Raw genomic sequence first — 12,366 nt, forward strand, 5'->3', positions numbered from 1 at the left:
CTCCAAAGGACAGACTATTAGTACTACTACTATTCCCAGCACACGCGCGTGCATACACACGTTCACTACCGTCCTTGTGTACGTCACGTTGCTATGGCAACCAAGCCCGCTGACTTTCACACCATAAACACACACAGTAAATCTGATTTTCTTCATTTTCTCATTTTATTACTTTGGTATGTTCCCGTTTATCCATTCATTTGCTTATACTTTCTTTTACTACATTTTTTATTTATTTTTTTTATTTATTAAAGGTAAGAGAGTAATTCGGGTATGCATACTAAACTGTTAACCGTTAGTTTGTGTGTTCGATCCTGATCTTTGGAATGATAACGGTCTGACTATTTTTGGTATAATTTCAGTGTCATTTAGTTTTTTCAGTCTGCTTTTATTACTGCTGCATTGGCGTGTGTTACAAATGATGTTTACATGCCTTTCTTTTAATACGATTGATGGCAATATTATGCATGTTATCACATTGTAAACTTCAGATTTATAATGAGGTATATGAAAAATACGCAACGCCTTAAATACTATAATGTGTAAGCATTGTGGTCGAATATTTGTGCAGGCTATCAATGTTACAGGAATAGGGTTGCCTCCCTTTCCTTAAAATGAGAAGAACATTAGATAAGTGGAAAGTGGTATTAGGATAAGTCGAGACTCGTACCTTGTAAACAACGTTCAGAATAAATTCCTTAATTCCAATGTTAGAATTTAGATATTGTTTTGCAAATAGTTAGATATTGATTCTATTGTAAAAAGAATGTAATTGTTCATTATATTATGACAACAGAATTGAAACAATAGGTTAGTTTAGAATGCTTTGTATGCAGAAGTGGATTTGGGAAACGTAGGCTAAGCCACGTGAGTTGGTCACGTTTTAGAACCACACGTCTGGCGTCATAGCAAAAACGGACTTTTTCAATAGAGCAGCTTGTTTAAGTCTGACCAAGACAGGAAGTTTCAAGAGTCATCAAAGACAGTCAGAAAAATTGACATGATCAGAGGAGGGCCCTTTTAGAAACAAAGGAAAAGCATCATCGTTAATTCGGGTATGTTAACCGTTAGTTTGCGTGTTCGATCCTGATCGATTCTACTTTTTTTTGTAATTCTATTTGTTTATTAAATCCTATCCAAAGCGGGGAGGGGCTATACCCTTTCCTTCCCCCCCCCCCAAGGGTGGGTTCCTAACGGAAGTCCGTCCGATCCTCCACCCACCTACGGGCAAGCAGGGGGAGCTGGCCACCATCCCCCCACCAAAAGGGGAAGCCTGGCATTTTCTCACCCGAAAGGGGGGAGCTTGGCAGTTTCTCCCCCCAAAGGAGGGAGCTGGTGTCCCCCCCCCCCAAGGGTGGGGGGGGGCGAAGAGGCCAGGAGGAGGTGACTTTTTTCCTTGGGGGGTGGGGGAGAAGCCTCCAGGCACCCTCCTCCCTGAAGGTGGGGTTGGGGATTATCTCTCCCTGAAGGGGGGGGAGGCCGGCACCAAGCATGTAAATCCAGAGGGGTGACTTTTTTTGTTACCCCTCGGAGTGGGAAGGGGGCCGATCACCCAGGCAACGCCGGGTAACCCCTGCTAGTATATATATATATATATATATATATTTGTTGTTGTTGTTGTTTTTTTAAACGATAGATTCGGTTAATAATGGCTTCACCTCAAAGCTAGATTTTAGAAAGTCGCTCTAATTAGTTAATATATTTTTTTTAATTTATTTTTTTATTATTTTAAAACAGTAATCTACGTACATGCGTGTTTCAAGTTTCATTAACTCTCATCAGCATAGCTCAACCATTTCTAGGGATCGAACTGAAGACTATGTTTCTACAGTCCAGCGCCCCAATCGTCAGGCTATACATATATATATATATTAGCTATGTCATTTCATCATTAACATATAACGAGTAGAAAGTATTAATTTATTCATTGCAGCCTATTCTCCTTGTAAAATATTTTTGACTCCTAATGGGGGTATGAGACGAATGGATTCGCCAATCATTTTTATAACCAACGGCTGTGCTAAACAACCAATGAAAACGTCGCAAAATTATTATAAAAATTGTTGAATTTTGGATTCAATCAGTTCGTCATTTACTACGTCACGGACTGCATTTAATTCTTGGACACCATCTTGGTTACTGATCTGAACTACGCCGCCATCTTTGTTCAGCACAATGTCTCAAAACTTAACAGGTTAACTACGCCATGTACCGTTTTTGATTCTTCGTCGCCAACTTGGTTACTGATCTGAACTACGCCGCCATCTTTGTTCAACACAATGTCTCAAAACTTAACAGGTTAACTACGCCATGTACCGTTTTTGATTCTTCGTCGCCAACTTGGTTACTGATCTGAACTACGCCGCCATCTTTGTTCAACACAATGTCTCAAAACTTAACAGGTTAACTACGCCATGTACCGTTTTTGATTCTTCGTCGCCAACTTGGTTACTGATCTGAACTACGCCGCCATCTTTGTTCAACACAATGTCTCAAAACTTAACAGGTTAACTATGCCATGTACCGTTTTTGATTCTTCGTCGCCAACTTGGTTACTGATCTGAACTACGCCGCCATCTTTGTTGAACACAATGTCTCAAAACTTAACAGGTTAACTACGCCATGTACCGTTTTTGATTCTTCGTCGCCAACTTGGTTACTGATCTGAACTACGCCGCCATCTTTGTTCAACACAATGTCTCAAAACTTAACAGGTTAACTACGCCATGTACCGTTTTTGATTCTTCGTCGCCAACTTGGTTACTGATCTGAACTACGCCGCCATCTTTGTTCAACACAATGTCTCAAAACTTAACAGGTTAACTACGCCATGTACCGTTTTTGATTCTTCGTCGCCAACTTGGTTACTGATCTGAACTACGCCGCCATCTTTGTTCAACACAATGTCTCAAAACTTAACAGGTTAACTACGCCATGTACCGTTTTTGATTCTTCGTCGCCAACTTGGTTACTGATCTGAACTATGCCGCCATCTTTGTTGAACACAATGTCTCAAAACTTAACAGGTTAACTACGCCATGTACCGTTTTTGATTCTTCGTCGCCAACTTGGTTACTGATCTGAACTACGCCGCCATCTTTGTTCAACACAATGTCTCAAAACTTAACAGGTTAACTACGCCATGTACCGTTTTTGATTCTTCGTCGCCAACTTGGTTACTGATCTGAACTACGCCGCCATCTTTGTTCAACACAATGTCTCAAAACTTAACAGGTTAACTACGCCATGTACCGTTTTTGATTCTTCGTCGCCAACTTGGTTACTGATCTGAACTACGCCGCCATCTTTGTTCAACACAATGTCTCAAAACTTAACAGGTTAACTACGCCATGTACCGTTTTTGATTCTTCGTCGCCAACTTGGTTACTGATCTGAACTACGCCACCATCTTTGTTCAACACAATGTCTCAAAACTTAACAGGTTAACTACGCCATGTACCGTTTTTGATTCTTCGTCGCCAACTTGGTTACTGATCTGAACTACGCCGCCATCTTTGTTCAACACAATGTCTCAAAACTTAACAGGTTAACTACGCCATGTACCGTTTTTGATTCTTCGTCGCCAACTTGGTTACTGATCTGAACTACGCCGCCATCTTTGTTCAACACAATGTCTCAAAACTTAACAGGTTAACTACGCCATGTACCGTTTTTGATTCTTCGTCGCCAACTTGGTTACTGATCTGAACTACGCCGCCATCTTTGTTCAACACAATGTCTCAAAACTTAACAGGTTAACTACGCCATGTACCGTTTTTGATTCTTCGTCGCCAACTTGGTTACTGATCTGAACTATGCCGCCATCTTTGTTGAACACAATGTCTCAAAACTTAACAGGTTAACTACGCCATGTACCGTTTTTGATTCTTCGTCGCCAACTTGGTTACTGATCTGAACTACGCCGCCATCTTTGTTCAACACAATGTCTCAAAACTTAACAGGTTAACTACGCCATGTACCGTTTTTGATTCTTCGTCGCCAACTTGGTTACTGATCTGAACTACGCCGCCATCTTTGTTCAACACAATGTCTCAAAACTTAACAGGTTAACTACGCCATGTACCGTTTTTGATTCTTCGTCGCCAACTTGGTTACTGATCTGAACTACGCCGCCATCTTTGTTCAACACAATGTCTCAAAACTTAACAGGTTAACTACGCCATGTACCGTTTTTGATTCTTCGTCGCCAACTTGGTTACTGATCTGAACTACGCCACCATCTTTGTTCAACACAATGTCTCAAAACTTAACAGGTTAACTACGCCATGTACCGTTTTTGATTCTTCGTCGCCAACTTGGTTACTGATCTGAACTACGCCGCCATCTTTGTTCAACACAATGTCTCAAAACTTAACAGGTTAACTACGCCATGTACCGTTTTTGATTCTTCGTCGCCAACTTGGTTACTGATCTGAACTACGCCGCCATCTTTGTTCAACACAATGTCTCAAAACTTAACAGGTTAACTACGCCATGTACCGTTTTTGATTCTTCGTCGCCAACTTGGTTACTGATCTGAACTACGCCGCCATCTTTGTTCAACACAATGTCTCAAAACTTAACAGGTTAACTACGCCATGTACCGTTTTTGATTCTTCGTCGCCAACTTGGTTACTGATTTGAACTATGCCACCATCTTTGTTCAACACAATATCTCAAAAAAAAGTTAGCTATGTCATTTCATCATTAACATATAACAAGTAGAAAGTATTAATTTATTCATTGCAGCCTATTATCCTTGTAAAATATTTTTGACCCCTAATGGGGGTATACATTTAATTGCTGCCCACATCAGCAATATGTGGCACAAGGCTGGAAAGTGGGAACCCCGCAGGCTCCCCTAAAGAAATTTTAAAAATTGCCTGAGTAACCCCGTCGGCATTCCCCGGTCGGGGCGCCTCAGGCAGAAAGCAATAAACTTGCCCCACCGGAAAGCCCAGTGGCAAGGCCTGGGAGGGTGGACCTCCTAGGTATTACCCAGGCGGTGTACCTCAGTCCAACAGGTGCTGGTCCGGTTCCCGGCCCCTCACCTGTTGGGCTGAATGTCAAGTGACGAATCCTTGACGTGTACTACCCTGTCTCCCTGCAGCCGAAGCCGCTAGGAGACACATCCCATCACAATGGACTTCTGATGGGGGTATGAGACGAATGGATTCGTCAATCATTTTTTATAACCAACGGCTGTGCTAAACAACCAATCAAAACGTCGCAAAATTATTATAAAAATCGTCGAATTTTGGATTCAATCAGTTTCGCGAAACAGTACTGTATGTAGATGACTATATATATATATATATATATATATATATATATATATATATATATAATTATTTTTTACTATAATAATTAAATACCTCTACAGACACTAGTGTTTCAGCCGTTCAGGAATCTTCAGTGCAGGGTGTCACGATTAATACCAGTCAAATGATTCGAACCCCGCAACACGAGACATCTCTGGCTCGATTAGCAAAGACCTAATCAATTCGGCTACAATTAACCGCATGAAATAATGTTGAATTTAAGCATTTTAATTTGAAATGTTCATTTACGTCAGTCAGACAGTGATCTAATCGTTATATGATGATCTATGCATAAGAGCTAAATTGACCGACTTTAATTCAACTGAAAGTGCTCAATGATAAGAAACGAATTTCTTAAAGGGGCTGTCATAATTTATTTTTTACTATAATAATTATTAAATACCTACAGACACTATTAACACCAGTCGAACGATTCGAACCCCGCAACACACACATATATATATATGTATGTATATAGCCATCATAATAATAATGATTCTGCTTTCTCAACTGTACTAACATGCAGAAGTTCAAGTGTAATGCTCTGACAAATTACAAGCACTTGTACCCCCTCGCCATGAGCATCACCGACAAAACTGAAGCTAAATCCCACCCCATCACAGTAGAGATCCCTAGGTGTAAGAAAGCCTTCTACTCCAATAGTTTCTTGCCCAGAACTGCTAAACTTTGGAACTCCCTTCCGAGATTCTGCTTTCCCAACTGTACTGAAATGCAGAAGTTCAAGTGTAATGTGAACAGACACCTTGCTGCTCAACTCCCTTCAAATTATGTCCCTGATAGTAGTCCCCTACTTCAAAGTGGCACTATGCCTTGTTTATATCTACGATTTTCAATGTTGCATCTCTCTGCCTGTTCTACAAGTACTTAAAACGCCGGAACATGGTGAGCGGTACGATACTCTATCAGCCAATCAGGGCGCTTCAAACGAACGCGCAGCAGACGAATAATTTTCATTGAAATTACACACATAGCGTTTCATTTCAGTTATTTTATTGTTCAAAGTAAAAATACACAGCCTTTCATTTCAGCTATTTAATTTAGCGATAAAAAAAAGGAAGAAAATTGTTGTTACTGTTTAATAACGTTTTGTTAAAAACAAACAAAAAAAACATTGAAGTGTTTATTACTGTTGCTTACCCCCCCCTCCCAAAAAAAAAAACACCAAAATAATTTAAAATTTAATGCAATTCTGAACAAATTTTGTCAATATTTCTGCGAAGTTATTTTTTATTTTGAATGGATTTTAAATGTGTCCTCATCCACCATGGACGTTTTTAGTGTCCCAAAATCAAATCGCGGAAGGCTACCCGGTTGGGAAGGAGCTTTTTTCCACATCCTCTGAAAACCCTTTGCTCCCTACTTTGCCTCTACAGTCAGTAGAAAATCTTCCAGTCGGAACTAAAGATAAACAGTAATTGTTGTCCCCCCCCTACAAACATTACTGAAAAAAAAAAAACATTGTTGTTACTGTTTAATAACGTTTTGTTAAAAACAAAAAAAAACATTGAAGTGTTTATTACTGTTGCTTACCCCCCCCCCCCCCCAAAAAAAAAACTATCGGAAAACAAAATGAACCAAAAAAAAAATATTCAACAAAATAAATTTATTTTACTTTAAAAAAACTTACGGTAAGTGTTTGATTTATTTTATCCAAATATTTTGTATTAATTTTATCCATTTTGTTGTGTGTGTGTAATATCTTTTCCTTGTAATGTTGTTGCTATTCACATACTTTTAGCGTTCTTGCACCGTAGCTCCAAATTCTCGGTTTTTGTCGGCGTTAACGCCGAAAGTATTCGTCAACGCTCGGCTAAGATCATGAAATCGGTGTGTAAAATACTGCAGGATTACCGGAACAGCTTATCAGAAACTTGTTTACGTTAGACTTGACGACAACCCTATTGTAGTCAGCTGGAAAGCAGGAAAACGGAAGACAATTCCACAGGCGTGCAGTTCTAAGAAAGAAGCTTTGTTCATGGAATCTACGTTTAGGTTTAGGCACAGATAAAGAGTGGGGGAAATTATTGATAGTGTTTACAGCTAGACGAGTGTTTCTTGTGAAAGTTTGGCGAGGGGGTGAACCATAGATTGGAACTCAGTCGAGCACTTGCCATGAAAATAACGATAAAGTAGAAACAAACTCGCAACATTTCAAAAATTGCGCTAATTTCGATTTTTTTTTTATATTCCTTTTGCTAACGTTTTTTCTTCCTCTGAGGAGAAGGGTCTATCTTTGAAACACCATGGAGTAAGGCATTTTTCTCACTTTTTATCGTATTCCCTGTTTTGAATAAAATATTGTGAATTTAATTCTGCAATATATATATATATGTGTGTGTGTGTGTGTGAAATTTGCAAAAGATAGGTCCAGCCGTTTTGGAACTTATAAGGAACGAACTCACAGAAAGTGACTTTTATATAATAGTAGAGAAAGAGAGAGAGAAAGGGGGTAATAGTGATGGTAGGAAACTATATATATACATAAACAACATTTAAGTAAATTGGGATTTAGGCTCATTACCGTGGGGTCCTGATTTCGAATCTCGCTATATTCAGCCACTCTGATGAGTCGTAGACGACGAAACACGTGTCAGTGGATAATTATATTTTAAAAATAATATATATACCGCTTCCCATGTGGGGATACCAAATTGGTTAAAGGGAAAAATTATTCCCAACTCGCATTTAGGTAAAAATGCACTTTCGTAAATGATGGAATTCATTCAAAACGTATCGCTAAAACCAAAACAAAACAGCATCTAAGTAAATCGCGATATATCCAGACAGCTGGCGAGATGGTCCAGGGGTAAGGGTTTAGGCTCATTACCGCTGGGTCCCGATTTTGAATTTCGCTAGATACAGCCACTCTGATGAGTCGTTGATGACGAAACACGTGTCAGTGGATAATTACATTTTAAAAATAATATATATATATAAATATATATAAGCGATATATATATATATTGGTATATTTAGGCAGCATTTTTTCATTCAAGCAAATATTGTTAAATACAACGGAGACATTTTGTCTTATAATTCTTTTTTTAATTTTTCAATTTTTCGTATTGTCTTTTTTGTTTCAAAATCAAAAATATTGATAAAGGATCCATACATGTTACTGTTACGAGCGCTTTCGATTCGTCCACGAATCATCATCAGGTGTTAAAAATACAGGATTGCGAAAATGAGGATTAAAAATGAAAACTAAAATATATATAGTCAGTGATGAGTTAAAATAAAAGTCGATTAAGAATAAAAGTCGATTAAAAATTCGAGTGTTAAAACCAGCAAGTTCGTAGACACCATGTACGAAGTCCGTCCAACACGGACTACGCAAGACATTTCAGAACGTTACTGCTTTTTTGAAATGCAATGTCATTTATATTAGGTTGAAGAGTTCTAATGTACGACGCTTCAAGAATCTTTAATTTTTTTACATTATTTTCCCGTTGTATAATTTTTGTGTTGTCAACGAGGACCTTTGTAACATTGGAGGGGGGACAGCTATGTTCTTTTTTTTAAATGTTTGTAAATATATATATATATATATATATATATAGATACAGTATCGGCCATAATATAAGGAACGGAAAAAAAATTTACAATTATTCATGTATATTTAAATATGAAATACTCAGAATAAACAAATAGAACCAATGTGTATAAACTAGTACCAAAAAAAAAAAAATTACGATTCAATATTGAGAAATATTTTGGCCGATACTATATATACTGGAAAATCATTACCGTGAGGTCTCGATTTCGAATCTTGCTAGATACAGCCACTCTGAGTCGTAGACGACGAAACACGTGTCAGTGGATAATTACATTTTAAAAATAATATATATATATATATATATATATATATATATAATTTTTTTAAATTTTTTATTGAGCCCATAATAAATTTACATTATTGTTTCCATTGGATTTTCACCCCAGGAGATGAGGTAGAGTACCAATTTCATCGGAATTTATAGGTGGACTGAAGTTTAAACTTACAGAAATGGATAGAAAGTTATTTGGGGGGGTATTAAATAGAGAGGGAGGTCGTGTGGTAGTGTGAGGAGATTTTATCGTTGAATTTCAGTTGTGAGAAAACGCTAAAGGGCGTCTATTGGATACGTTTGAAAAAAAGAAAAAGATACGTTAAATTTTGAAAAAGTACTTGGGGGGGGAGTAGTGGGAGTAGAGGTTTTTTGCATCATGGTATCTGTTGTTGTGTAAGAGGGAGTAAGTAATCAGTAGCCATCATAGCAGTTGGTAAATATTGTCACCATGGCAACGTATTTTTTATGAGGACGCCGGATTTTAGGGCGATCTTTTGGATGTGTTATTGATTTCTGCATAAGTTAAATCATATAATTATATAATTCGGGAGGGATGCGAATGCTGGGAGGGGGAAGGGTAGGAAGGGGGGGTCGACATATACCTGGGGGGGAGAAGAGGAGGGGGGAATACATTTAATGCGGTATTTACGTTTATGTTAAGGATAATATATGTTGAGAAAAGAAAGAGAAAAAAAAGAGCAGGGGGGGGGCCGGTTCGGATAATATGGATAGGTAGGCAGATTAAAGTTGATAATTGATGATAGTAAGAAGATGGAAAGCAGGAGGGGGGGGTCAACATAGACCTGGGGGAGGGGGGGGGGTAAAGTGCAATTAATGCTGTATTTACATTTTGTAGACGTTGTTATTAAGGATAATATATGTTGAGAAAAGAAAAAAAGAAAGAAAGAGGAGCAGGTTCGGATAATATAGTATACCTATAATATATTGAAGAGTTGTGTAAGCTCAAGTTTCCCATTGAGTTTTTTTTATAAAAAATAAAGAATAAATGTACTCTACTCAAAGAATGGAATAATATACTAACGTTAGCATAGAAATCATAACAATCTATTTCAGGATTTTTTTTTTAACATTAACAAATAATCACTTTATTTTTCAGATACGTATTGCTTGTGCTTGTGGAAAAACATTCTTGAAAATTGAAAACTCATACCAAAGGACGCAACCATGGAATTCTTTTGAACAGGATTATCATTTGAAGATGTACAAACGGAAACTTCATTTTGATATTATATTAAAGAAAATCTATTTTAATGATTAACTTAAAGCATTAATAATCACATCTTTTGCAACAGCTAATATTTTAAAGTGTTAAAAATTTAATGGAATATTTAAGTATCTCAAACAGATCAAGTGTTATATATATGAAATTGAATTTTTGAATATATATGTATCTTAAACAGAGATCAAGAAACTTATTTAAATATTCAAACGAGGATAGGAAAATTATATTCCCAACTTTGCAAACTCAGTGTTTGAGGAGTTAAGGGGAACTTTTGAAAATTAAAGCAAAACCTTTGGAGCTATTTTTGTAAAGGGATTACCACTTGAAGATGAGCAATAAAAATCACGGGAAACGATAGATCAAGTGATGTTATCTCACGTAACAGCATGAAGCTGAATACTCCACCAGACCAAGGCAATTCTTTTCCTGGAATCCAGTAACCAAAGAGACTTCTTTGCAAACTCAGTGTTTGAAAAGTTAATGGGAACTTTTGAAAATTAAAGCAGAGGACACGACCGTGACGTACGCTTGGAATACAGTAAGACCAAGAGACCACAAGAACAGTATACTATAACATATTTACGTAGTCAAATGATATTAGAAAAATTTTATTCCCAACTTCTTTGCTTGAGAGGTTAAGAAGAACTTTAATAAAACATTCGAATATCTATGTATTTGAAACAGGGATCAAGTGTTATATATATGAAATGGAAATTTTGAATATATATGTATGTTAAACAGAGATCAAGAAACTTATTTAGATGGTCAAACGAGGATAGGAAAATTATATTCTTTGCAAAGTTAAGGGGAATTTTTGAAAATTAAATCAAAGAAGACAACCCTAACCCTAACCTCCTGTGACGACCTCCTGTGGAAAATGAGTAAGAAAAAACACGGCAAACGACCGGTTTGCGGTACGTGCGGTTCTTCCTTTGCCAACAAATATACGTTAAAGACGCATCTGCAGACACATCTAAAAGAAAAGCAAACGCAAGAGAAAACGGTGTGTAATACGTGCGGTTCTTCCTTTGCAAACAAATACACCTTGCGGAAGCATATGCGAGTCCATCTCGAAGAAGGCACGACAGAAGAGCAGAAGCCTAAGAAACCAGAGAGACCGATCTGTAAAGTGTGTGGTTTGTCATTCTCGTCGGTGAATGGCGTGAAGAAGCACAACTTGACACACACCGGAGAGAAACCATATTTCTGCGTCATATGCGGGTCGGCATACTCGTCCGGTTATCGTTTGACCACGCACATGCGAACACACACTGGTGAGAAGCCGTTTTGCTGTGAAGTGTGTGGAGCTAACTTCGCCGACCACACAAATTGGAAAGTTCACATGCGACGCCACAGAGGAGAAAAGACGTATTCTTGTCCGTTATGCGAGTTCAAAGGTTATACGAGTAGCTGCGTTAAAAATCACATGAGGCGACACTTGAAAAATAAATCCTAATTCTACGGAGTGATGCGGAAGACCTAATATTTTTGTGGCAAACTTTGCTCTCGTATATGCTGTATTGCCTGAAGAGGTCTCTAGTTGCTTATAAATAGCTAACTGAAACATGCTCATGACCGTGTAGCAACATATTACTGATGATGTAAAAACGAATAAAGAGTGTGTGTTACTAAATATGTAATACATATATATATTATATAAAAACCTACCATCATTTTTACCCTCTCTCTCTCTCTATATATATATATATATATATATATATATATATATATATATAATTATGATTAGTTTTTTTTGGAAAAAGAATTCCAGCAGAGTGCTCAATTAAAAGGAAAATCCAAATTTTAAGAGCGTACTTATATTTTGTGTACAGAAAGCTCAATAAAACCGAAAAGGAAACAGAGCTTATAATATGAACAAAAACTCCGCGGATTAAGGACTATCCACTTATCTTGTGCTTCCTTTTTTAAAATTAAATATGTTTTTAACTCT

The 12,366-nt window shown here is 37.5% G+C and overlaps 1 long non-coding RNA gene across 1 annotated transcript in view; it reads left to right on the forward strand.

Moving 5' to 3' along the window:
* The window catches only part of LOC145271150 (uncharacterized), a 66,617-nt gene extending 54,569 nt beyond the window's left edge, over positions 1 to 12,048 (forward strand). The window contains exon 2 of the long non-coding RNA XR_013865712.1: positions 10,290 to 12,048. This is a non-coding gene — a long non-coding RNA (uncharacterized LOC145271150). The remainder of the gene's footprint in view (positions 1 to 10,289) is intronic.
* The last annotated feature ends 318 nt before the right edge of the window (positions 12,049 to 12,366 follow it).

Source organism: Euprymna scolopes, chromosome 46 (assembly GCF_053919585.1).
Source record: "Euprymna scolopes isolate OS-2025 chromosome 46, ASM5391958v1, whole genome shotgun sequence".
NCBI classification, from domain to species: Eukaryota; Metazoa; Mollusca; class Cephalopoda; order Sepiida; family Sepiolidae; genus Euprymna; species Euprymna scolopes.